Below are 26,924 nucleotides of genomic sequence, written 5' to 3' on the forward strand. Positions count from 1 at the left end.
AATGTGCTGCAGTTCAGTCCTTCTGTTCATCATGCATCTGCAAAACAATAGTTCTCCAGGGGGACAGAAAATTTCTACCATCTGAAGTAGCGCTAGGCTTTCGATTTCATCATTTTATCCTATCTCTAAACTCAACATACAGTGAGGAAAATAAGTATTTAAACACCCTGCTATTTTGCAAGTTCTCCAACTTAGAAATCATGGAGGGGTCTGAAATTGTCATCGTAGGTGCATGTCCACTGTGAGAGACATAATCTAAAAAAGAAAATCCAGAAATCACAATATATGATTTTTTAACTATTTATTTGTATGATACAGCTGCAAATAAGTATTTGAACACTTGTCTATCAGCTAGAATTCTGACCCTCAAAGACCTGTTAGTCTGCCTTTAAAATGTCCACCTCCACTACATTTATTATCCTAAATTAGATGCACCTGTTTGAGGTCGTTAGCTGCATAAAGACACCTGTCCACCCCATACAATCAGTAAGAATCCAACTACTAACATGGCCAAGACCAAAGAGCTGTCCAAAGACACTAGAGACAAAATTGTACACCTCCACAAGGCTGGAAAGGGCTACGGGGAAATTGCCAAGCAGCTTGGTGAAAAAAAGGTCCACTGTTGGAGCAATCATTAGAAAATGGAAGAAGCTAAACATGACTGTCAATCGCCCTCGGACTGGGGCTCCATGCAAGATCTCACATCGTGGGGTCGCAATGATCCTAAGAAAGGTGAGAAATCAGCCCAGAACTACACGGGAGGAGCTGGTCAATGACCTGAAAAGAGCTGGGACCACCGTTTCCAAGGTTACTGTTGGTTATACACTAAGACGTCATGGTTTGAAATCATGCATGGTACGGAAGGTTCCCCTGCTTAAACCAGCACATGTCCAGGCACGTCTTAAGTTTGCCAATGACCATTTGGATGATCCAGAGGAGTCATGGAAGAAAGTCATGTGGTCAGATGAGACCAAAATAGAACTTTTGGGTCATAATTTCACTAAACGTGTTTGGAGGAAGAAGAATGATGAGTACCATCCCAAGAACACCATCCCTACTGTGAAGCATGGGGGTGGTAGCATCATGCTTTGGGGGTGTTTTTCTGCACATGGGACAGGGCGACTGCACTGTATTAAGGAGAGGATGACCGGGGCCATGTATTGCGAGATTTTGGGGAACAACCTCCTTCCCTCAGTTAGAGCATTGAAGATGGGTCGAGGCTGGGTCTTCCAACATGACAATGACCCGAAGCACACAGCCAGGATAACCAAGGAGTGGCTCTGTAAGAAGCATATCAAGGTTCTGGCGTGGCCTAGCCAGTCTCCAGACCTAAACCCAATAGAGAATCTTTGGAGGTAGCTCAAACTCCGTGTTTCTCAGCGACAGGCCAGAAACCTGACTGATCTAGAGAAGATCTGTGTGGAGGAGTGGGCCAAAATCCCTCCTGCAGTGTGTGCAAACCTGGTGAAAAACTACAGGAAACGTTTAACCTCTGTAATTGCAAACAAAGGCTACTGTACCAAATATTAACATTGACTTTCTCAGGTGTTCAAATACTTATTTGCAGCTGTATCATACAAATAAATAGTTAAAAAATCATACATTGTGATTTCTGGATTTTTTTTTTTAGATTATGTCTCTCACAGTGGACATGCACCTACGATGACAATTTCAGACCCCTCCATGATTTCTAAGTGGGAGAACTTGCAAAATAGCAGGGTGTTCAAATACTTATTTTCCTCACTGTATGTCTTGCATGACAAGATGCAGTTTAAAATAAGTTTGTGACCTGAAAAAAGGAATATTTGATCAGAGCCTCACTCTAATTACTGTCAGGAAAGGAAAAGAAGCTACTGCTTAAACAGGAATGAACATCAAAGACAATTATGAGCATAAGGAGGAAATGCCAAGGTGCAACATCAAGTCCAAAGCATGACCACGCAATGGAGAACAATAGAGCTTGACAGTTTGGGGACACTTATTCAATCGGAATTAAAGAAGCTTTATAGGTCTAAATCTGTCTATTCTACTCAGAAATATATATATATATTCCAAAATACAATATATTTTTTTAAAACAAGGTCAATGTATCAGTAATCAGAGGTTATATTAAAACAATTGGGCAAAGAAAGACAAGGTACAAAAAAACCTGCAAAAAATTAATAAAAATCAAACTTCATTGGTGCATGGTGTTGAGTAGCATAATTGATGTGGTAATACAAAATACAGGTTATTGCACCCCTGGTGGTCTGGAGTTTTGTTATATTCAACAGACGGGTGTCATGATTATGCTTATACTTTAATTATGATAAATTATTATGTTAAAGAGATTTGTCATGTTTATGTCCTTAATACACTTCTGGTGCATAGAACTCATTTCTTATCTCAATCTTTAGTTGTTAATTCCAAAAGATCACAATTAGACTAGTAACAGAGGTTACGGAGAGAGAGAGAGAGAAAAAGAGAGAGAGAGAGAGAGAGAGAGAGAGAGAGAGAGAGAGAGAGAGAGAGAGAGAGAGAGAGAGAGAGAGAGAATAGGGAAAAGAATAAGAGCACACTTGAGAACATGTGATTGCAGTAAGTAAACGTTTATTGCCCAAATTGTTGTTTTTTTTGTGTTTTCTTCATGTTTTATACCCTCAAGCCTGTTTAGTTGTTCATTGCAGTTTTTTATTGTTGCTTGCTGTTGCTGGCTGTATTTGATGTTCATTTTGTTTGTTAAATATTTTATTTTGGACTGTTCAGTACAACTGCCACCCAACAGTACAGTTGTCGCCCAACTGTTAAAATCTTTTTGGATTTCTGGAAAAAAGAAATTGTCTTTTGGTTGTTTTGTTAGCAATATGTGCTAAAGCATTGAATCTTAATACAATCATTATAACACCACAGTTATAGAAACCATCAATATTAAACAGAAACACAGTATAACAGAGCGCTGCATCACAGACAGGACACTCATGCAGTGAGAATAAATGCCATTACTAAAGCAAAAAACCCAATGAACACAATCCAGTAAGGTTTCTTGAACTGCAGCCACAGCTGCACTGCCTACATACATCATCTCTAGCAGAAGCATTAATCGTAACCTTATAAAATGACCCTGGGTTTTCTGTGAATTTCTGTGCATTTTTGCATGCATTATGGTTTTCCTGGGGAATTTTAAGGCAAATTGTGAGATATTGTGCATATTCTCTGTGAAAGAAAATACAAAAGTATAAATGGTTCATGAAAAAGCTTAAAACTGTTATGAACTCATAAAGTCCAGCTTTTCTTGAAAAGTCAATTTTCTAAATGCCCTTGCAAATATATCTGTGACCTAATAAATTTCTTCTTCTCTGTCAGCCATAGTGGAGTAAATAAGCAAATATCAAATCCACACAAATATATTTTAGCATGTGCAGTTTGCTACAGATGCAGTTTGGTAGCTCTGACTATTGACTATGACGCTTTCTGACTATCCAGTCAAAGGACATGAAAATGCAGATAGGATTATTTGCCTTCTAGAGGGACTTGGCGTGACCAACTTGAAATCTGATTGGTTTAAGCAACAGCTTCAAGCAATATGGATTTGAAGCCACCAAAAGCCTGCACTGTTCATTTCTAAAGGCCTTATGGCAATACCTGATGTGACAGCTAAAAACTGATTAAATATAATCTCCAACGTAAAATTAGACTTGTTGGCACTGCTCCTTGCAGCAGTGCACCCAAGAGAAATTGAAGAATTGAAGAAAATAGAGTATTGTAAATATTTTAATACATATTCATAGACAAAAAAATATTTTAAAATAAGTCAGTGATTATGATAGTGTTTAGGCTAGCAGAGAAGGCTTTGCTGGCCCTGACGATCCATTACTGATGTAAATGTATATGTAATGTAGTCAGCATCTGCCTGGAACTACAAAATATTACTTGCAAACTTTATATAGTTTGTCAAACAATTAGATTTCAATATTAAATGGCACTGAGGTGTGTGTGTGATAAGATATTTGATATGTAATGGTGAAGCAGTCTACTCCTAGAGAGAAATGTTTGGTGTCAAGAAGGAAAAATTAGTGCTCTAATTGCTATAATTGCAACTTTAAAAATAGTTCCATCATTTCCGTTTGACAGAAATTAGGCTTTTAAATAGCAATAGCATTTGTGACCTGTGTTATCTTACCAACAGAACACTTAGTGAAGTGTAGTGTAGTGTAGTGTAGGGTATGCTAAAATACATTAGGATCCGGGTCCACTTTTCATAATTACCATAATGGGTGCTATAATTGGGGACACAATAGACTGAAAGTGACTAGGAGGACTAAAGGTTAGGATGATTAGGGAGTGTATTTAAAAAAAAAATGCCACAAGGAAAAGGTGAACTACAGCAAAACTTCAAGTTCGTGTTAAGAAACAACAGTGCAACAAAGGTGTTTAAATGGTGTGTAAAACCAACAAAAGCACAAAAAAAAAACATAGTACCACCTTTGATATGATTATTCTCTTCCAGTTCATTGATCCTAAATTGCACAGTATCTTTACCACCTGTTCTTTTTCAGGCTAAATGCAAATATGGTAAAGCACTTGCATAATCACTTTTGCTAATTTAGCTATATAACAGATTCCCATGTTTCACCACCTGGATAGCAATATAGAGTGCATTGCAAAAGTATTCATACTTGAATATTTCCACATTTTGTCACATTTTAAACACAAACTGTATTTTATTGGGATTTTATGTGATAGACCGGCACAAAGTATCGCATAATTGTGAATTGAAAGGAAAATCAGACATGATGTTAAAGTTTTTTTTACAAATAAAAATCTGAAAAGTGTGGCATGCATATGTATTTGACCCCCTTTACTGTGATACCCCTAAATAAAATACAGTGCAATCAACTGCCTTAAGAAGTCACCTAATTAGTATTTAGAGTCTACCTGTGTGTACTTAAATCCCAGTATAATTATAGCTGTTCTATGATGGCCTCAGAGGTTTGTTAAAGAACATTAGTGAGCAAACTGCATCATGAAGACTAAAGAACACACCAGTCAATTCAGGGATAAAGTTTAAAGCAGGGTATAAAAACAGATCCCAAGCTTTGAACATCTCACAGAGCACTGTTCAATCTATCATCCGAAAATGGAAAGAGTATGACACAACTGCTAACCTTACAAGACATGGCCGTCCACCTAAACTGACAGGCCGGGCAAGGAGCGCATTGATCCATTAAGCTGCCAGAAGGCCCATGGTAACTCTGGAGGAGCTGCAGAGGTCCACATCTCAGGTGGGAGAGTCTGTCCACAGAACAACTATTAGTTGTTTTGTACTACACTACACTTCATCAATCTGGCTATTCCGGAATAGTAGCAAGGAGAAAGCCATTGTTGACAAAAAAGAATAAGAAGTCCCGTTTGCAGTTTGTCACAAGCCATGTAGGTGACACAGTCATAGCCCAGTCAATGTCCAGACCTAAATCTTATTGAGAATCTTTGACCAGAATTAGAAAATTGCTGTTCACAGATCTAATCTGATTTACTTAGCTGTTTTGCAAAGAAAAATTGGCAAAATGTACAGTTTTTAGATGTGCAAAGCTGGTAAAAACAGACTTGTAGCTGTAATTGCAGCGAAAGGTGTTTCGAAAAAAAAGTATTGACCTAGGGGGGCTAAATACATATGCATGCCACACTTTTCAGATTTTAATTTGTACAAAATTTAAACATTATGTAGCATTTTTTGTGTTAGTCTATCGCATAAAATCCCAATAAAATACATTTAAGTTTGTGTATATAACCTGACAAAATGTGGAAATATTCAAGGGGTAATATCTATATCTTTAAGATATATAATCTATATCTATGAGATTATATATATCATATACAGCACATTAAAGATCTGAGCAAACAATTTGATGACTGATTTATTAGTTTGTGGCTGTTTACACACACATCAACAAGCTATTCATGAATGACATTTTCTTTTCTTTTTTTCTTTTTAATGCTGTCTTTTCAGCTTGCTGGCACGTTAAGCTTCTACACAATGCCTCAATGGTGGTGAGCCACAGAAAAGGATCTCTTTTTTCCATTAGTGGCCGGAGATTGTTTTCTTATACCTTTCACTGGTTCAAAGCCCAAAGAGCTGACAGGGAGTAAATGTAGCCACTCATCCCTTTCTTTTTCTTTTAAATTTTCTTGGACATCCGAACTTTCAACTTAAAAGTTAATGACTGGGGAGCTACACCTTAACCTGAATTCTAGGCATATTTCAACTCTATGCAGTTTGTCAGGCTGTACTGAGATAAACAGAGGACATGCTAATAAAATATCAGGTCGGTTCCTATGAGATTTAAAACTGTGCTTAAAATAAAAAAACAAAAACAGTTCTTCTCAGTCTGAACTAACCATCACACATGGAACATAATGCATAATGAACCCAAACTAGAAGCATGGTGATGGCAGCATGATTCTTTAGGGCTTTCTTTCTTTAGCCAGGACTGGCCTTTTTTAAAGGAAATCATGAATAGCTATAAATGCCAGCTGATTTTAGTGCAAAGCCTTTAGGTATCTGCTACTAAGCTGAAGATGAAAAGGATTTTCACCTTTCAGCTCAACAATGACCCAAAGCATACATCAATATCTACAAAGAAATGGCTTAACAAAAAAAATCAATAATTTAGAATGACTTAGCCAGAGCCCAGAATTGAATCTAACTAAACAGGGTCTGTTAGGTTAACTGAAACAGGCTATGTAAGTTGTTTCTACACTGAGAGTTCTAATCTTTTAACATGATTTTGACTTGGTTTAATTTTTACATCACAAAAACTTGCATTTTAACAGTAGCAATTTTATTGTGGACAGAACGTAGCTGTCGGGAATTGAGCTACAGGAGCATGAGTGAGGTCAGGTAATAAGTGAGGCAAGGAAGCAAACAAACTCACCATTTCAGTTCATTCCAGAGCTGTTCAGTGGTGTTCAAAGTAGTCCACATGTGTATTAGCACATTAATGTCTTTATAAAGCTCGCTTTGTGAACAAGGTAGTTGTCATGCTGGAACAGTTTTCGGTCCTCTAGTTGAGGTGAAGTAAAATCTTAATTCTACAGATTATACAAAAGACATTTCAAGCAATTGTGTGCTTTCTACTTTGTGGCAAATGTTTGAAGAAGAGCCACATATAGATGTTATGATCAGGTGTTAAATAATTGTGGAGATACACACAAAGTATGCATGCATGTAAACAGTAGGCAGTAGTGTGAAAAATTCTCTGACAGTAGTTTATATTTCACATATACAAAATTCAAGTGTAACATTCTATATTTCTTATTTTGTTCTGGAAAAGAAAAATCCAATGTTACACAAACATGCCACTTTTCAGACAAAAGACATGCAGGCTGCTGCCAACAAAAGAAGAAAGTACAGTCATAAGGTTGCTGCAGAATATTCAAGATGCTCAGTAAAAACATGCCAGCAAATTTCTTTTTGTTTGTACCCTATATTTTTCTATGAATATATCTGAATCTTGCTTCTAAATTGAACACACTCTCAGGCACAAACCAAATTCGGATAGTATTACCTTGGTGATGTCTGTGAAGCTTTGACTCTCTTCATGAGACCATGCACCATGCAAATGAAATGACTTGCAATATTCTAAAAATTGTGTTTGAACACTGCAATAGATTGTCCATCTTATTATGCATAATTGAATCACATTAGTAGTTTTGGTTTATTTTACTTTACCAAAATGAAATAATTTTCTGTTTCCATGCCAGAATTAGCAGTGATCTGCCTTATTTGACTCATTAACATGAGCCTGTGTTTACAAATACTTGCTTGATGTCCCCTGGCACATTACCTAATTACAAATCCTTTGAATTTTGTTGCATTACCTAATGACCACATACCCATCAGAGCCTGTTTGTTTAACCTAATTAATTCCAGGATTGTCCAGTTGTGATAATAATTCTCTAAAGAAATGCATGTTTTTGCCTTTTGCAGTGCCCTGGTGCTGTGGAAACTAAAACCTGAGATGATGATCACATCTATCTAATCTACAAATCCTACAGACACCGTAAGTCTTGATCAAGATTTTCTCTACTTTGTGATCAGCCCTGAAGCATGTACTGAACTGTGGCATAGGGTGAAATCTATATGTTGCAGCATTCTGCATTTCCTCTTGCACTCCTATCATAGATGTTAGCCATGTAAAAAATAAATATGTAAAATAATTCACTGGATAATTTTCTTTCTGCTCCACATTGTGTCTCTGTCATCACTACCCACTAAGTGTGTATTAACATTGACTCACACACACAACATCAGCACACTCAATCCAGCTTCACATTTGTTGCAGTGCTTGACCATGCAGAAGCTCTTTTCAGTCAAGCCTGATATAGTGCCACTGAATGTTGTACTTTTTCTGCCTTACGTCACACTATTGTGATATCAATTGCTAATTGGCTAGATCAAGCCTAAATAGATTATAGCTAGCATCAGCTCCCTATGGAGAAAATTTTATGATGAGATTAGGCGATTTGTTCAGCAGATAAATGGAGCTGATCTACCAGCATGTGGCCTTGTTCAATAGGCAAAAGGAGAAGAGAGCCCAAGGCTGTGTCTGTCGGCTGTCTTGGCTTCTCAAATACATGAAAATCTTTTTTCTTTGTTTTTGGTTCATGCCCAACCAGTCATTGGTTTCATGCTTATTGGCCAGTTTTGGGATTTGCAGAAACAAACACCAATTCATTTCCTGCCGAATGCTAGGCAGCAGATCATTACTCCCCACCGCGCACTTTCCCTCTCACTAAAACAACTCCGTATTCACGTGAGACTGAGAAGTGCCACCAGCTGCCACATTTTCAAAGACATTTCAGACCTGCTCCAGAAAACCTTTAAGAGCATAGTGCACCACAAGTGCAGTAGTGGGCAATGTGGGAGTTAATGTTCTGTGATCTCCTAGGCAGGCACCAACGCATTATAGTCAAAAACAGTCAAAATGCGAAAGGCTCATGTTGAAGATCACCTTTTTATCTCAGAGACATCTGCACTTCCTCCATTGATATGTATGTTGATGTGTGGTTTTGGATCTTCTTTTAAAAATTTTCTAAAATCTCAAATTATATAGTCATACACTCTAGAGTAAGGAAATTCAAGAAAATTCTGTTAAGGTTCAATTACAGTACATAACATTCCAGACTTTCAAAGAACTGGAAAAGCATGTAGTGTTCATTTTTAATGTCATTATAACTATAAGTGATTAGTTAATGGCAATAAATAAGTGCACATTGACTTCAGTAAATGTAAAAGTCCTTATTAAGGAAAAATTCTCAGTGAAAACCTATTAATGCATGTCTACAATGTACTTAATTTTCCTGAAAATGCTGTATATCTCCGGAATGCAATTTTGAACAATAATGTTTACTAGCCAAGTGAGCTGTTATAAAGTATTAACAATACATAAGAAAGTACTATTACGTGGCTAGCCAACAAAAAGAGGGCGTCTATAAATTACTAGTTTTGCTGTAAGACAACTACAAGCTACATATAGCATATAGAATTTATTCTGATAATTCCATGTAGGCTGTATAAGCACTTAGATATATTTAACACAACAAGCAAATGTTAAAAAAAAAGTTCCATAGTGTAAAACATCCAAAGATTATTTTACACTGATTGAAGATTAGGCTACAACATCGTGATATGTCCACAGGTTTCTTTTTTAATACTCGGTAAAGGTGATAATTGTGAAATTGAGTTAAATAATTTATTTGAAAAAAAAAAAAAAGGAAAAAATACTATGTTTCAATGTCTCCCATGGGCAGGGGCAATATACTCTAATGTTCTATGTACTCAAGTGCTCATTTTTAGATTTTTTTTTTCCACCGCTGTAGTTTGTAGACATCAGTATAGTTATGTGTTTGTTTATTTACAATCATCCTTCTTTCCCTGAACACTTTTGACTAGCGGCATGTTTCGACACGTTTTAATGTGAAGGATAAACACACACTTCATTGTCCAGTCATCTTTAACATAAATTTTTTTAATAAAACATGCATTGTCACTTTAGACCAACGAGTGCAAACGATTTCTCTTTGTTGTCTCACACAACAGGTAAATATTTACCAGAAATGTTTCATCGCTGGTTCACAGCAATAGATAACAAATAGAAATAAACAGTTTTCAAAAAGCATCTACTGAATTTAGACAATAAAGTACTACAGAGAATTGTTTGTGTGGGTGAAAGGTGTACTTACCAAAAAGATGCACCACTGCTGTTCATTTATTAGAATGAGTTTGTAGTGGTAAAAATAACAAGTTCATTGTATCAATTATTTTCAGGAGTAAAGGGTTATTAAGGTGAGCATTGTTTTTTTGAATCTTATGTCACTGTTGTGCTTTGGGAATTATAATTATAATAGCCTGCAGGAGTCACATAGTCAATTGGAACTAAAAATCAGTTGATGAAACAGTTGGAATCAGGTGTAGTGTGGAATCCTGCAGCGTTGGAAAGAAATCCTGCATTTACACAAGCACATAAAGGATTGGATTTTGAATAATATACTCGTTCTCTCTCTCTCACACACACACACACACACACACACACACACACACACACACACAGCTCTGATGGACCTTTGCACTTAAGAAATTAAATCAATTTTTTATTAATGTAGCAATATATTTGAAGCTGGGTAACAGTTAATAAAATAAAGAGTAATTCACCATCTTTCGATATCAATGGAGTATTTTTTAATGAGCAAATCTCTCTTTTTTGACAATTTATTAATGACATTGCTTGTTTTCTGTATTTATAATAGTGTAAGCATGTAATAAAGGCTTTTAACACATAATATATAACCTTTATTTTTAAAAGTATTCAGTATTTTATAAAGCAATATTAAGATTGTAAATTGTTATCTGAAGAAAACCTATATTGGTTTTTAATCAGGATCAAACGAGGAACCATGGATAGATTTTGTGAATTCACCCGTGGAATTCTTCTTTAAACACATATGAATAATTGTATTCTGTGAATGAGTCTTGTTACATTTAAGATAAGATAAGATATACCTTTATTCGTCCCACAGTGGGGAAATTGCTTTGTTACAGCAGCAAGGGAAAAAAAAAAGCAAATATATAAAAGAATAGACACATACTATAGTATACAGTATATACACCACACAATGTATAAATACAAATAAGGAAAAAAGTACGTATTGCAGGTATTACAGGTAATATTGCACACATTTAGAATGGGCAGAGGTCACATCTCTCCACAAAAGCTCATCAAATACATGTGGAGAGAAGATTTGTACTAAAACTAAGCTGATTCCCACATACTGTTGTTTTCTATCCTTTCACTTCATTGGGTAAAGTGGTGAGGGTTCAGTGATTCCTTCTAAAAGAGGCTTTACTCAACACAGCATTCCCACACTTAAAATAAACTTTGTCAGCAACAGCAGATCATCTTATATCTCAGGTCTCCAGACAGAGACCGTCTCTAAACATTTCATGTGTTTTTTCGGGCCATCTTCCAGTGCAGGGTGTGCTGAGCTCTGACATTCAGCTCTGGTTCCCCCGAGGCAGCTGATGTCTGTGGTGCTGACAGATTTTCACAGAGGCTGTGCCAGGCTCAGATGTTTTGATAAAAAAAAAAAAAAGAATAAGAGAAGCTGTGAGGCTTTTTAGGATGCACGATCCTTTTCCTTTAACAACGTGTATTTGCACAGTAAATTGACTACTTATGCAATGCTTGAATGTGTATTGATGTGGAGTATTCACTTTATCTGCCTTAAAAGTGCTGAGCTCATTTTGTCATAACCGAAGTTGTATAACAAATTTGTGATTAAAATAAATAAATAAATAAATAAATAAATGTATAAATAAATAAATAAATAAATGTAGACATGAAATAAAACTTTTCTTTTTGTTTTACAGGTATTGAAATATGTTTACTTTTGCTGCAGATTTTTTTAAGTACAGCTTTGGCTTTATGGTAATGAATTATCCTGCCATTCAACATGTCATCTAAGATTAAATATAGCTCTGGCTCAAATGTAAAAAATCTTTTAAGAAAGTCATAAATTAGAGCTTTTAGAATTTCTCTTTTCTAACAATAACGTTACATTTGAAATTAAAAAGGAGGCTCTTTGCTAAGTGCAACAAAAAAAATTGATGGGAGTGTCAAATAAATGCTCTACAAGTTGTGATTCCACTGTAACTGTCATGTAGTATGAGAAAAAGTGGATGTATTTGCAGATAGATTTAAAAATACAACACAAAGTATCAAAGAAATCATAACCTAAGCACAAAGATGAAAACCCTGATGGACAACAACAAACATAAAAGACAAATGTGAGACAATGAGTGCTGTGAAAGCTGAGACATTTGTGCAAATAGCAAAAAATTCAAGTGCAGAGATAATGTGACATGACATTTGAGGGCACAGTGAAAAGGAAATGTAGTCCAAGGCCATAATCTTGACCTTAAAAGCCTTCCCTTGCTGTGTAGTGGAAAATAATGGATTAATTATATATTTTTGTGCTACACGTTCCTTTGTTAGATTCACAATCACAGCTTAATTTATAAAATATGAGATGCCAGAACACCAGTGAAGAGCTGCTCCAGGCAAGTAGACAGAAGGGGGAAAGGTCTCAGAACAATAATGCACAAAAGTGTTCCAAAGACTAAATTCAATACAGCCATGTTTAATGGCATCTTATTTACACTGAATTAAAATAGGGATTGTATGCATAGCATTTCAGTGATGCCGTGGGAAAACGTAAGGAGACAACTGTACATTTCAAATGTGTTAAACTTTTTTAATGCACACAACTTCACATAAAACTTCTTATTCAAAACACTGGGTCATATCAAAGTACATTCCCTGTAAACCATATAATATGAATATAACAGCATGAGTACCCATATCAATTAATAATAGACTTTCTTAGCCTGACTAATTATCCAAATTACTCCACAACACAGTTATATAATTTATAGTCTCTTCCCGATGGCAGAATTAGCTCTGCTCATCTGTGGGAGTTATATCTTTTTTTTTTTTTTTTATTGAGCATATGGCACAAGGTTGAATTGTGTAAAAATATAGAGGAAAACAATTTATAGCGAAGAGATTATTCCTTTTGCATGAATCTCTTCAGCCCCACTTCCTTTTCTTTAAGAAAAGACAACCATATCAACTGTATTTTTTTCCTTTAAATTAATGAATCACAGGCACATGTGACTGATAACAAGTAATTGTTTGTTAATCATCATGGGAATACTGTAATTTCCGGACTATTAAGTGCACCCATATATAAGCTGCATCCACTGAATTTGACAAAGATTTTTATTTTAAACATAAATAAGCCGCAGCTGTCTATAAGCCGCAGGTGCCTACATTGAAACTAATTAACTTTACACAGGCTTTAATGAAAGACAGTGTCTGTTACACGGTGTAACGGGTGAAATATGTGGTGGCCGAGGAATATGTCCTTATTATTTTCTGATGCTCATTTCTAAGTTTCTTTGACTAACCCGTAACACTGTTGCCAAGAAAAATAAAAAAGCACGAGTTTTGGAAACCTGTCTGTGCTTATATGATTTCTGTTGCAACTGGAGTTAGTGAGCTCTCCCTTCACCCTGACTCAATGCGTTACAACAGCTTGTATCTAAACAGTAGCCTACCAAAAAAGTCATTGTTCACTATCTTCCTCCTTCCTTTCACAACCATTTCTCTCAAAAGTTTATCTTTTGGCATCGTCGTGCGTTTAAAAATCACCATCGGTGGAAGTTTTTTCTCCCGATGCCTTGCAGCTCAGAACACAGGTAAAGTGCGTTTTTTCGTTTCCGTTCGGAAATTTCATTGGTCTAATGTTATGTCGCTCAGTTTTTTTACTTAAAGTTTGTGAAAGCGGGAAAAATCCATAAATTAGCCACTTCGTTGTTTAAGCCGTGGGGTTCAAAACAATATAGTCCAAAAATACGGTAAGCTGATTAATACAATCACTTTGTTTAAATGATTATTTTTTCTTAAAAAAAAAAAAAAAAAAAAGATGCATTTTTGTTTATTTCAGTTTCAGAATCTGCGCTCTCCAAATCTGATCCTGGATCCTGTTTCTGCATGATCGGCAGGAACAGCACTGCTCTCCTTTAATTCATGGTTTTAAAAACCTACATGCAATGGCGTTCTTCTCAAACACGGCCTGAGATGGCAGCATCCTTAATGAGACATCATAGCAGGTGATTGGACACCCTAATTAACTGCTGTACTCCCCACATGTGATAATGAATTAAAGTATTTATAGCTGAGCTTTTCTTTCAAGTATTCTAATCTTGCCCTAAAATAGGGATTAGACAAAACACAGCAGAGCAGCACTGATGAGAAAATGTGTGTACTTTTGTTTTGAAGACTACACTCTAGTTAGAAGAAATGGAGCTTAAAGGCAAAGCCATTTCTTCCCTAGGGAGAGGTTGGCCTTTCTGGCATTAGATGTCTGTACATAGCCCCAAAACAGTCCATGGCAGTTTCGCTCCATGAATTTTATGTCAATAGGCTTGTAAATTGAGTATGTAAGATGTAACAAACACACACACACACACACACACACACACACACACACACACACACACACACACACACACACACACACACAAACAGCACACACAAGGACATGGAAAGTAATGTATTTGGATTGACAGAAGAGAAAATGTCTATTTTACTCAGACAATATCATATTTATACACCAGCAGCAAAATACTGATAAGCATTTACATTTTCAAATGTCATCGGATCACAACAATGCAAATATTGTAATTCTCTGCAATGGGATATTGTGGTATAGATATAAGTAATGTTCTTACCAATTTCCAAAGTAAATTTTTGGCCACCATTTGGAAACAATGGTCTGTTTTATCATGAATTTTCTTCAGAGGTTTCAGACAATTGCAAAGTGTAAAACATATTTAAAGTCAGTACATACAGGAACAAAGGATCAGCAAAAAGATAACACCAGGCCAGGATTAACTCAAACTATCTGCAGAACTAAATCAAAAGCAGAGCTTGATTAGCTTCATTGCCATAGATTTAGATCTAATTGCGTGGACAGCTGGGAGACTTTGCTGAAGCTGAGTGTTTAATTTTGAGATTTCTTTTATTTAACAATAACATTAAACAATCTATAGAAAGTTTGCAAATATGCAATTTTTGCTCTGGAAAAAAGCAAACATTATACAGTTTCAACATGCTGTGAAAGATGATTTAATCTGTCCAATTCAGAGTTAGAACTGATTAATAAGACAGGGAAAACATAGCCTTTCAAATAATTTTATTGCTATGTAGTGAAACAACAAATAAAGTCAGGATTTATTAGACTAATAAGATAAGCATAGCATAGATGTAATTATATGGTGTAAACTTATTTTTAATATGTATCATATAGTTCTACAGCTATGCTAAAATGCATATAGTACTATAGTTCTATACTATGTAATTTGCAATGTTTAATATAAGGTCTCATCCACAGGTGAGGTATATATTATATTATATCCTTAATTGAGTTAGTTACAGCTGCTGTATTGTGTAAAGTGCAGATAAATGCATAGATGTACAGTGATGCAATGATAAAACGATGGATTCAAGTGTACTTTTGTATAGTCTGTTGACTATTGAGAGAAATTACCTGGAAAAAAAAAAGCATTCCTTTTCAAAGCAGGGCAGGAGCAATCTGCTGCTCAGTGTACTCCTTTTTTCTGGTAGTGATTTATGGAGTGGGTGGGATGGGTTCTTTATGATCATTGACACCTTTGTCAGCATCCTCCTCTCTGCCACCATCTCTACTGAGTCTAGTTTAGCCCCCAGGACTGAGCCGGCCTTTCAATGATCTTGTCAGTCTTTATAGTGTCCTTTGTGGAAATGCTGCTGCCCTAGCAAAGAACAGCATAAAAGATGGCATTCGACACCACAGACTCATAGAAAGTTCTCAGCAGTAAGCCCATCACACCAAAATACCACAGGCTCCACAGGAAGTAGAACTCTCTCTCACATTCTTTTATATTCTGTCTACAATCACTTCCCTTCTCAACTTGTCGCATAGGTGGGAATTCCTATTGGTTATTTGGAGATAATGAAGGTGTCATCCACAAACATACACATGAAGCCAAAAATTAACAAAGTACAAATAAATCGGGCATGCACAGTCTCCTATGGATCACCTTTGCTGCTTCAAGTCCATTCTAAGACACAGTTCTGTAGCTAAAACTATCATGCTAGCCTTCCAGTCAGATAATTTGTGGTCTATAACAATAAGACAGCATCTAACACTCAGCCTCTCCCTCAGCAGTAGGGACTGAATGTCATTGATAGTCATTCAAGTAATTCAATAAAACATGACTCTCATAGGCTTATCCCTAGATCTGTGTAAGCACCGTGCAGCAGGTTCACTATGGCATCATCAAATAACACATATGGTTGACAGGCAAACTGTTTGGAGACAAAAGCTGCATCCAGAGGGTTCCTGAGGTGACCCCGAATAAGCCTCTCTACTGATTCATCAGGTGTCACAGTTCTGTAGACATTCTGTTACCTAGGGGTTCTTTGATTTGGGGTATAGGTAAAATGCAGGAGGTTTTTTCAAAAGACTAAGACTCTCTGTAGTCTCACACACTGACACAATTTCTGCTTTTCCTGTATGCAGCTCCCTTGAAACATGGCCAACAGTGATCCAGAGATCTGAGCAAGTAGGGGTAGGGTAAGACAGTGGTTACTAATTATCATTTTAAGTCAGAGGAGGACACAAACTGAGGGTACAATAGAGATATGTCCTGGGTGGTTTGTGAATGACCTGATATCAAGAAAATGTTTAACTCTGTTGTCCCCAATCAACTATTCTTAGCCTGCTGATTGCAGGGCAGTTTGTAGCCTTACAACTACTTCATTCCATTCCACACCTCTTTCACCTTACCCCTCTGAAGAATCCTCTTCATTTTCCTCCAATAGTCCACCTTAAACTCTTCAGTCTTTACCTTCAACTCTCTATGTATACTCCTTATGCCATTGTTGCCTCCAGCTGACCCTCTTCTTCAGCAAGCCCAGGTCACTAGTGACCGGCGGTTTGTTGTTTGCAAAACAATGCTCAGACTTCGATAGCAGAGCAATGTCATACAGAGTTTATGTTGTCTGGTACACAGCCTCTTAGACCATCAATATTCTCAGCATGGGTTTCACAAAGAACAACCCAGGAAGGCGTTTCAAATCACCCCTTTAGAGTTTCCATAGCCTGAGCAGACCACTTTCTGACTTACTTGGTCACTGCATGTTGCCACAGTACTTCAGTTTGTAGGAAAACCTCAGGTGCACCAAAATGATGGCCCAGAGTTTCCAGAGGGGCGTGCAATCGAGCTATATGCCTAATTGATATTGGCATATAGCAAGTCCCAGGTGGAGTAACTGACATAAGTAGAGACTTACAAAAAGTATTTTACAAACATACATGTAAAGAAATGCATTTTAAAAACGAATCAATCCTTATAGTTAAATACATTCCTGACATTAATCCACTTATCTCTATAAAGCTGCTTTGGGTCAATGCACATTGTTAAACGTTCTATACAAATTAAATAAATAATTTTACGAAATGGCCAAAATGTATTTAAAATGGTTCTCAACAACAGTACAAAAGGCATTGAGTTGTCTGATTCAACTGTGTCTATTCATAATACTATACAGCATAATACTGAGGATATAGTGCCCCAAGAACTAATACATTACAGCAGAAATCAGAAAGAGATACCAGCACAAATAATCTTTGCGTGGCTCCTTTTTCTACTTTTTTCTACTCTATATCTCTTAAAAACAGCAGTCATGAACATGTGTGCTTGTGTGTAGGAAGTAAACATAGACCTGAGGGCACCTCCAGTCCAACACAACCTCAACCTGCCTATTTTAGTATCACCTTTGGAGCTATATAACTTGGTATTCTGTGATTTTGTGTGGTTGCACTGAGTTATAGGTTTTGTTTTGTTTTTTTATATGAGGTATATCTAACATGGCTATGCAGTGTTATATAAGTATGGGAGACATAGATTCAGTAAATACACAACATGACTTTATGCATTTTATATTGATCATATATTATTCAGAAATTACATATTTAAAAAAAAAAAAAAAAATTCATGAGTGGGTATGTGTTTATACTAACTGTAGTTAGGTTACACATATTTTCCCTTTTGTCTTGCACTTGCCTCAGGCTTATTCCCTAACCAGCACACTTAGACTTCTTTTAAACTGCATTGTTCAATGTACAATAATTAGACTTTATCCCAGGACAGTCCTTCAGTGCTCAGATGTAGGCTTCATGGTGCACAATTTAACATTATTTTTTTTTACCTTTATATTATTTACTTCTGGACTGAACAGACATAAATTAAATTCAGTGACGTTTTAGTCAAGCTAAATGTCTAGCCTTTATTAATAATTATTAATGACCACTGCTGGACTCAGTTTGCTGAGCCTGCAAAGGACCCTACATAAGCTACAGTTCTATTTAACCAAAAGAAACAGTGCATATAAATGAATAACTGAATAACTCATTCGTATGTAATTAATTTAATGCCTGAATGCACATATCTAAAAGAGCATTGCAATTCTTCTTTATTCTTATTTTTTACTATTCTTTGTATAGATCCTTGTATATTTATTTGGTTAAAATTTGGAAGAACATAAAAAAGTTATATTATATAAACAGAGTGTAGCAGGAAATATGGAGAATCTATACATTTTATAAGCATGTAAATAAAAACACCTGGTCAGATAAATTACTTGTTCACAAGAAATACATCTACTGTGCTGTACATAAAGCTGGTATATAAATAGTTCCTTTTTAAATAGTGTCTTTCTCTACTATTAGGCTCTTAATTATTTGTATCCATCCAATATCCAAATAAATGTCTTTCCCATTTTCTACCCATTCCCCCTGTTTATTTTTGCACTGGTCAAAGCAAAGATAAAAAAAATTCACACACATTAGAAATGCTACAAAAACAGTAGTTTGTCTTTTACTAATTTATTTTAAAGCATTTATTGCTTTATTTAGGCATTGTTTGTGTTACAGAAATCCTCATATAAAACAGTAGCTATACAGACAGAGGAATCAATATTCTTAATATCTATGTATCCATGTCACAGCCCCATCTAAAGAGGACCAAATTTGAACAGGAAAACAGAGCACAGCACTGAAAACTTATTGAAATATTAGTGTGGTTGTATTGATATTCCCATATTTGGATTCCCATAATTGGATTGCTTGGATGCTCCAAAAAAACAAACAAAACAAAAAAACCAAAACAAAAAAAATTATTAATTTTATATTATTATTTTTAAAGTTATATCAAATGCTACAAGACAAGAGAATAGGCATATATATATATATATATATATATATATATATATATATATATATATATATATATATATATATATATATATATATCCCCAAAAAAGACTAAAGACCAACATGCCTCAATATGGTGAATGCCCACTTTACTATTGACTAATTTTGTTACTAAATTAAAGGTTTGCTTAAAGATTTAAGCAAAAATTAAAAACTGTAATAATAACCTGAGATTTCAAGTGGCTTTTAAAAGAGAAACTATTTTGAGAAAGAGTGAGTTTAAAGACCAATAAGATTATTTCACTTTTAGAGCTGCAGTTTTTATTCCTGACTCTAAGAGAAGAGTCTTTATCACTTAGTTTAGAACTTCTCATGAATTTAAATGAACACAAGGGATTTTTTTTTAAATGCCTGGGTGTTTCAGATCATTTAAATGTAGATTAAAATAAATCTAAGCTGGTGGAAATAGGCTTTATTTTAGTTCAGAAGATCTTACTGTAGTCTGTCGAACATACATTGCTTTTTGTGAATATCAGCGCTATACAGCAGAGTCTTGGGCCTTGGAGCTACTTGGCAACAGTTCCACAGTATATTCCCTGGATTCACTTCGGTATTTGATTCTGTTTCAGCGGTAGATTATCCATGGGAGGGTGTAATGTTATTCCACGAGTCCATCACTGTATATTTACAAACAAAAAATAATATTTAGAAATCTATTTTTTCCACCATTGCTTACTGTTTTTTCAAAACAATTACAAATGAATGAAGCAAAAATCACCACTCATTATTTAACAGAGTGGGAAGCAATTATCTATGTATATTATATTATATAATAGCAACAGCAATTATCTATTTATTTATATTTAATTGCAGACCAAGTTTTTCCATCAAACATCATGCCATCATATGTAAGTGGTTAATGAAATTGATTGTGTACTTGATTTCTTTACATATTTTTACCAACTTTTAAAACAAACAAATATTATATTTTTCAGTAATTAAACATATTAAATATATTCATTGCCTCCTTTAAAATATGTGGGAGATGAGACATTATCATGACAATCCAGCTGTAAACAGACTTACACATAAGGTGGGAGTAAACTGATATTATATATTTGTGAACTAACTTAAAAGAAAGTAATATTTAATATGACATTTAATCATTATTTAATCTGACAGATATATGATTCATTAATTTCACAGCTGTTTCACACCCTCCAGGGTTTTTAGTTTGATCTTGGACCTTGGTTTGATCTTGAGCTGCACTCTCTGTGGAGTATATTAATTAAAGCACACTTAGCAAAAAACTACCATGTAATAATCTGTTAAGCCGTAAAGCACGATGACAGCTCCAATAACAATTAGAAAAGCATAGCACTTTCTTATTACTGGACATGATGACTTATGGCAGCATATGACACCAGATATGACAGGTTTCTTTTGTGTTATGTGTTATGACTTCGGTGTTATGATGATTTATGGTAGCATATGGCATCAGATATGACAGCTCTATTACATGCCTACGTTTGTGTCATGAAAAAGGACACATGACAGACTAGACTAAACAGTGAAAATCATGCTCAAAATACAAAGCTCTCTCTCATACACACACACACACACACACACACACACACACACATACACACACACACACCTGGGCAGTACATGCTTTGCAATTACCCCACCTAGATCTAACCAAAAGACATCCTCCAGAGTGGGGTCTATATGAGAGATAGTATAAGATATGCAATATCAGGCCTTGGCCAGAGATACAGTCATGACTGGAGAGGTCTGGGTCAAGGCCTGAGACACATACTGTGTGGGAATCATGGGGACATATATACTATATAACATATATAAAAGCTTGTTAATGTTGTCAGGTTTGTCCATGTGGACTTCACTTCAGACCACAGTCTTGAAAATATAATTTTGTTTTTCTTTAACCATTTTTTTGTGATTTATGTATGGTTGCATCATTATCTTTTTAAAAGCTCTCTTTTTCTAAGTGTAACTGATAAAAAAAATTATAATGTTGGACTCTGACCACATCACACAATGCTAGGAACTGCAGTTCAATCTTTTTTTGTGTGTGTGAAAAAGCTTCAGAACATATTTTTTGCAAAACTTCAAAAATCCTTGCTATGTATTTGCCACTTAACAACTGATTTTAGAAAGTTGACAATCAAACACAAGAATAAAATAATCTGAGAAATTCTTAAACCATGATCTTTGGGTTTATTACCGATCTTTTCCCATCCTCCTTGTGTGAAGAGCTGTATGAGTATCTGTCCAAATTCTGGCAAATTCCCAACTATTTTAGACTGTTATAAACAAATTTTTTTGTTATGTCCCTGATAATGCCTAATGGTCTTCAAATCCTGACAATGCTACAACTATTAAGGGCTGGGAGTCCAAGAAAGCTAATATTCTATGATGATGTGTGAAATACAAATAGATGAAATACAGTACAGACCTAGATAATGAGGTGGAGTTCTGCAGTGAGTCAGATTTATAAACTATGAAAACCTTCTCAAACAGCATTGTACTGTAGCTAGAACTAGGGACAACAAGACTCCATTACTAATTGGACTGCAATTCGTAACACTAGACATGACAGCACTGATACTTTAATATGCCACATCAGTGGCTGGATTCTTTCCTGCCACTGTAATATAAATATAAATTATATAAGTATAAATTATATTTATATAAAAACACAGTGTATTAAGCCTATGAAGTAAAAGCATATTTATGCACATTATCATTAAGTGTTTTTTTTTTTATTGTTATAATTTGTAACTTGTACATTAATACTGAAGGCACTCAGTATTACACATGGCATTGTCTCATTAAATTCAAAGGTCACCTGATGGTTTTCGGTTCACAGCTCTGCCTTATCAAGAGGTAATTTGTGACAGTCATTGTCTTCTTAGTGTGCTTTAGACCATTAGTTGTCTTGTGCAGAGGAAAGGCTGGGTACAGAGTCAATAGCCCTATTAGTGGTATTAGAACTACTGTACATACAATATCCATATTATGGGAAGAAACAAACATTAAGTAAAGAGTAAAGACAGTCAAGCAACACTTAAAGAAATAAAAGTCAGTTAATCTAAAATATCTCAAGAACTTTAAATGTATCCCAAAGTGCAGTCACCAAATCCAACAAAAGATATGATAAAACAGGCTCTCATGAAGACCATCCAAAGAGAGAAAGACCAAGAGCTACCTTTGCTGCAGAGGATAGGTTTATTAGAATTATCAGCTTCAGAGCCGATTTACATCACCTCAGGTTAGAGTCCGAGATAAATGCATCTCAGAGTGCAAGCGGCAGACATATTTCAACATCCACTGTACAGAACAGACTGAGTGAGTCAGACCTTCATGGTTAAATTGCAGCAAAGAAATTACTGTGGAAGAACACCAAGCAGAAGAGTTATAAGAAACACAAGGACTGGACCAAAGCTTGGTCCAAGAAACACAAGGAATGGACATTAGATCAGTGGAAAACTGTCATTTGGTCTGATATGTCCAGATTTGAGATATTTGGTTCTAACTGCTGTGTGTTTGTAAGATGTAGAAAAGGGTGAATGGATTGTTCCTGAATGTGTGGTTTCCACTGTGAACCATAGCATGGAGGAGGAGATAAGTGGTGTGGGGATGCTGTGTATGACACTGTTGGTGACTATTGGTCAAAAGTTGATGGCACACTAATCAGCATGACATGATAGTTTGAATGACTTCAGTATCAATGCACAATGTTGAAAATAATAAAATCTTCTCAAGGGACAATACTATAGAAATATAAATTGGATATATTTTAATGTAGTAACTTTACAGCTTAGATATATCAGTATATATTTTCTGTCCTCTGAAAATAACTTAACATACAGACATTACTGTCAAAATAGCTGCCAAAAAAAAGTGAGTACAACCTAAGGGATAACAGCTGAACATCGTTTGACAATGCAAAGCCACGTGTCCTATTCATCATGTTCATGTTTAGGACCAAAGAAATTGTGTATCATGTATTATAGCAGTAACAATTTGGTGCTTTGAGCAGAATTCTCCCATACTGACCACTGGATGTTCAACATAGAGCATCATGTCAAAAAACTCTGAGGATTTGAGAATTAGAATTGTTGCACTCCACAAGGAAGGCCTAGGCTTTAAGTGCTGCTGGTACTGGCTATGAGGCTGCTGGTACTGGGGAGCTCTGGTTAATTGAGGTAAACATGGGTTTCAACATGAACTGTGACTCCCTGAAGAAGAACATAATGCCCTCCTTTAAGAAACTGCCGTGAACTGCAGTTTTCCAACAAAAAAACTACCCCAAACACATGCCAAGATAACAACTGCATTGCTGATGAAGCTGAAGGTGAAGATGATGGAGTGGTCAATTATGTCTCCAGACCTGAAACATATTGAGCACTTGTGGGGCATCCTCAAGTGTAAGTTGGAGAAGCGCCATTTGTCTAACATCTATTAGCTCCGTGATGTCATTACGGAGGAGTGGAATCCCAGGATCCCAGCAACAACCTGTGCAGCTCTGGTGAATTCCATGCCTAGGAGAATTAAGGAAATGCTAGATAACAAAGGTGCTCACACAGAATATTGACACTTTGGACACAGTTTTGACATGTTCACTTAGGGTGTACTAACATTTGTTGCCAGTTATTTAGACAATATTGGATGTACGCTAAGTTATTTTAAAAGGAAGTAAATCTGCACCCTGCTATGAAAGCTGCACATTGACCATTCCAAAGTATATCTAATTTTCATTTTCCTTGAGGATACTATATATATATATATATATATATATATATATATATATATATATATATATATATATATATATATATATATATATATATATATATTATACATAAAAAAATTTTATTGTGTTTGCAGACTGTGTCTCTCTCTGAAATAGAATCAGTGATGCATGAAATAAGCTGTACTCTAGAACAGCTATGACGGGAGAAAGTGATTGCTGATGTCTCCCACTATTTCTTAATTAAAACCATACGCCTTTCGTGTTCAGACTCACATATTCCTCCCATTTCATTGCTCAAGGTCAGTCTGCCATCAATTTCCATAAATGCAAATTTTTATTAAAACGTTGAATCTTGGAATGGACAAATTTTAAATGGCTGAAGATTACAGTAACAAAAGCTTCCCACTCTGTTTTAATTATCTTAAAGAAGAACTCATGATGATCTTGGGCAATGAGTTTGAAAGTTTCGCCAAGTGTTTGCAAGTCTGTACTGCTGTAATAGTGCCTTTATCTGGTTGCCTACCTGTAGCAAGTTTCTCAGACAAGTGGGAGTTACATGAAAACACTAGCAGATAGACAGTCCATTAACAATGAGTATCTGTCTTTTACACTCCTTCCTCAAATTCCCTTAGGGCTTAGGGAGAAGAGCTTACACTGTGTCAAAGCTGTTTCTGTCTCAGACATTTTCTTCTCAACTGTCGACAAAATGTATGTAAATTGCACAAGACAAGAATGTAATGATGACCAAAAATCAATCAATTATGCCAAACTACAAGAGGTTACATACATTTAATGTCATGTCATTTATATTAATAATGATATATTATTACATATTCACATATTCGTACTCTTAGTGCCGGTCCCAAGCCCAGATAAATGGGAAGGGTTGCGTTAGGAAGGGCATCCAGCGTAAAAACCAAAAATGTGCCAAATTCCAACATGCGGATCATGAACACGGATGATCCGCTGTGGCAACCCCTAATTGGAGAAGCCGAAAGAAAGTTTTACTCACATATTCGTACCAAACATTTTCAGTACAGGGCTTTCGGTTTTCGACTTTTAGGGCTTTCAGTGTGGAGCATAGTTAAAACCTCGGTTTCCTCAGGAACTTATTAAGTGGTGGACTGCAAGTTTGTTTAGTCTTCGTCTTCATACCAGAAACAAGATTTTTTTGCGCATGCATAAAAATGCTAAAGAATCAATAGCGCTAGAATCAATAATAAAAAAAGTGTATTGCATTAATATGATTCACGCTATTTTTATAAAATATTATGAAATATTATTTAATATATTATTCAACCATGCAGGCATTTAACGTAAAATAAAAAAAAAAGTAAACTGTTTAAATGTTGATTATCACAAATATTAAGAATAATAAACGATAAAATAATATTAAAATAATATGACAAGCAATTTTATGTTTTGCATTTCTTCCTCCCTACTGTACCGAAGTTGAATTGAAAAGGGACTTAAAAACTGAGAAACGTATCGAATCATGAATTTTGTGTACCATTACACCTCTATTACATATATATTATGTTGATGATGTCATTACAGGGGCAGAAAGTAAACTGAACAGCCACTTCTTGAAATTCAAAGTGTTAAAAACAGAAAAAATGGGCAAACATGAAGACATGAGTTATAGTGATTTATACACATATATATATATATATATATATATATATATATATATATATATATATATATATATATATATATATATATATATATATACATACAGCGGGGAAAATAAGTATTTGACACATCAGCATTTTTATCAGTAAGGGGATTTCTAAGTGGGCTATTGACACAAAATTTCCACCAGATGTAGCCTTCAAGCCCAATATTGAATTCATACAAAGAAATCAGAACATTTAAGTATACAAGTTGAGACATAATAAATAAAGTGAAATGACACAGGGAATAACTATTAAACACACTTTATTTAATACTTTGTAGAAAAGCCTTTGTTGGTGATTACAGCTTCTAGATGCCTCTTGTATGGGAAACCAGTCGTCTGCATTGCTCAGGAGTGATTCTGGCCCATTCTTCCACACAAATGGTCTTTAAATCTTGAAGGTTCCTTGGGCCTCTTTTATGAACTTTGATCTTCAGTTCTCTCCATAGATTTTCTATGGGATTTAGGTCAGGTGATTGACTGGGCCATTCAAGCAACTTGATTTTCTTTCTTTAAACCACTTCATTGTTTCCTTGGTCTTGTGTTTGGGATCATTGTCTTGCTGAAATGTCCACCCTCTTTTCATTTTTAGCTTTCTGGTAGATGGCAGCAGATTTTTATCCAGAACGTCCCGGTACATTTCTCCATTCATCCTGCCTTCAATAATATGAAGTCTGCCAGTACCCCTTGCTGAAAAGCAGCCCCAAACCATGATGCTTCCACCCCCAAACTTAACTGTTGGTATGGTGTTCTTGGGGTGGTGGGCAGTGCCATTTCTTCTCCAAACATGGTGTGTAGAATGACTGCCAAAAAGTTTAATTTAGCTTTCATCTGACCATACTATAGTCTCCCAATAATCCACAGGCTTCTCCAAATGCTCTTTCGCAAACTTTAACTGAGCTTTAACATGCTTTTTGTTCAGCAATGTCTTGCAATGTCTTGCGAGTCTTGCGTGGTGAGCGTGCATGGATGCCATGGCGGTTCAGGGCATTGCCTATAGTTTTCTTTGAAACAACAGTACCTGCTGATGCAAGGTCTTCCTAAAGTTCTGCCCTAATGGTTCTTGGCTTTTGGCGAACTCTCCTGATTATTCTTTGGACTCCTCGGACAGGG

The 26,924-nt window shown here is 35.7% G+C and overlaps 1 protein-coding gene across 2 annotated transcripts in view; it reads left to right on the plus strand.

Annotated features, from left to right (window-relative positions):
* frmpd3 (FERM and PDZ domain containing 3) overlaps positions 1–26,924 on the plus strand; it is a 147,459-nt gene that overhangs the window by 59,389 nt on the left and 61,146 nt on the right. For both annotated transcript variants that reach the window (XM_083560163.1, XM_083560166.1), the window contains exon 2: positions 7,967–8,039. The gene's annotated coding sequence lies outside the window, so the exon portion shown is untranslated. The remainder of the gene's footprint in view (positions 1–7,966; positions 8,040–26,924) is intronic.

This window comes from Silurus aristotelis (genome assembly GCF_946808225.1).
Source record: "Silurus aristotelis genome assembly, chromosome: 14".
In the NCBI taxonomy this organism is placed as follows: domain Eukaryota; kingdom Metazoa; phylum Chordata; class Actinopteri; order Siluriformes; family Siluridae; genus Silurus; species Silurus aristotelis.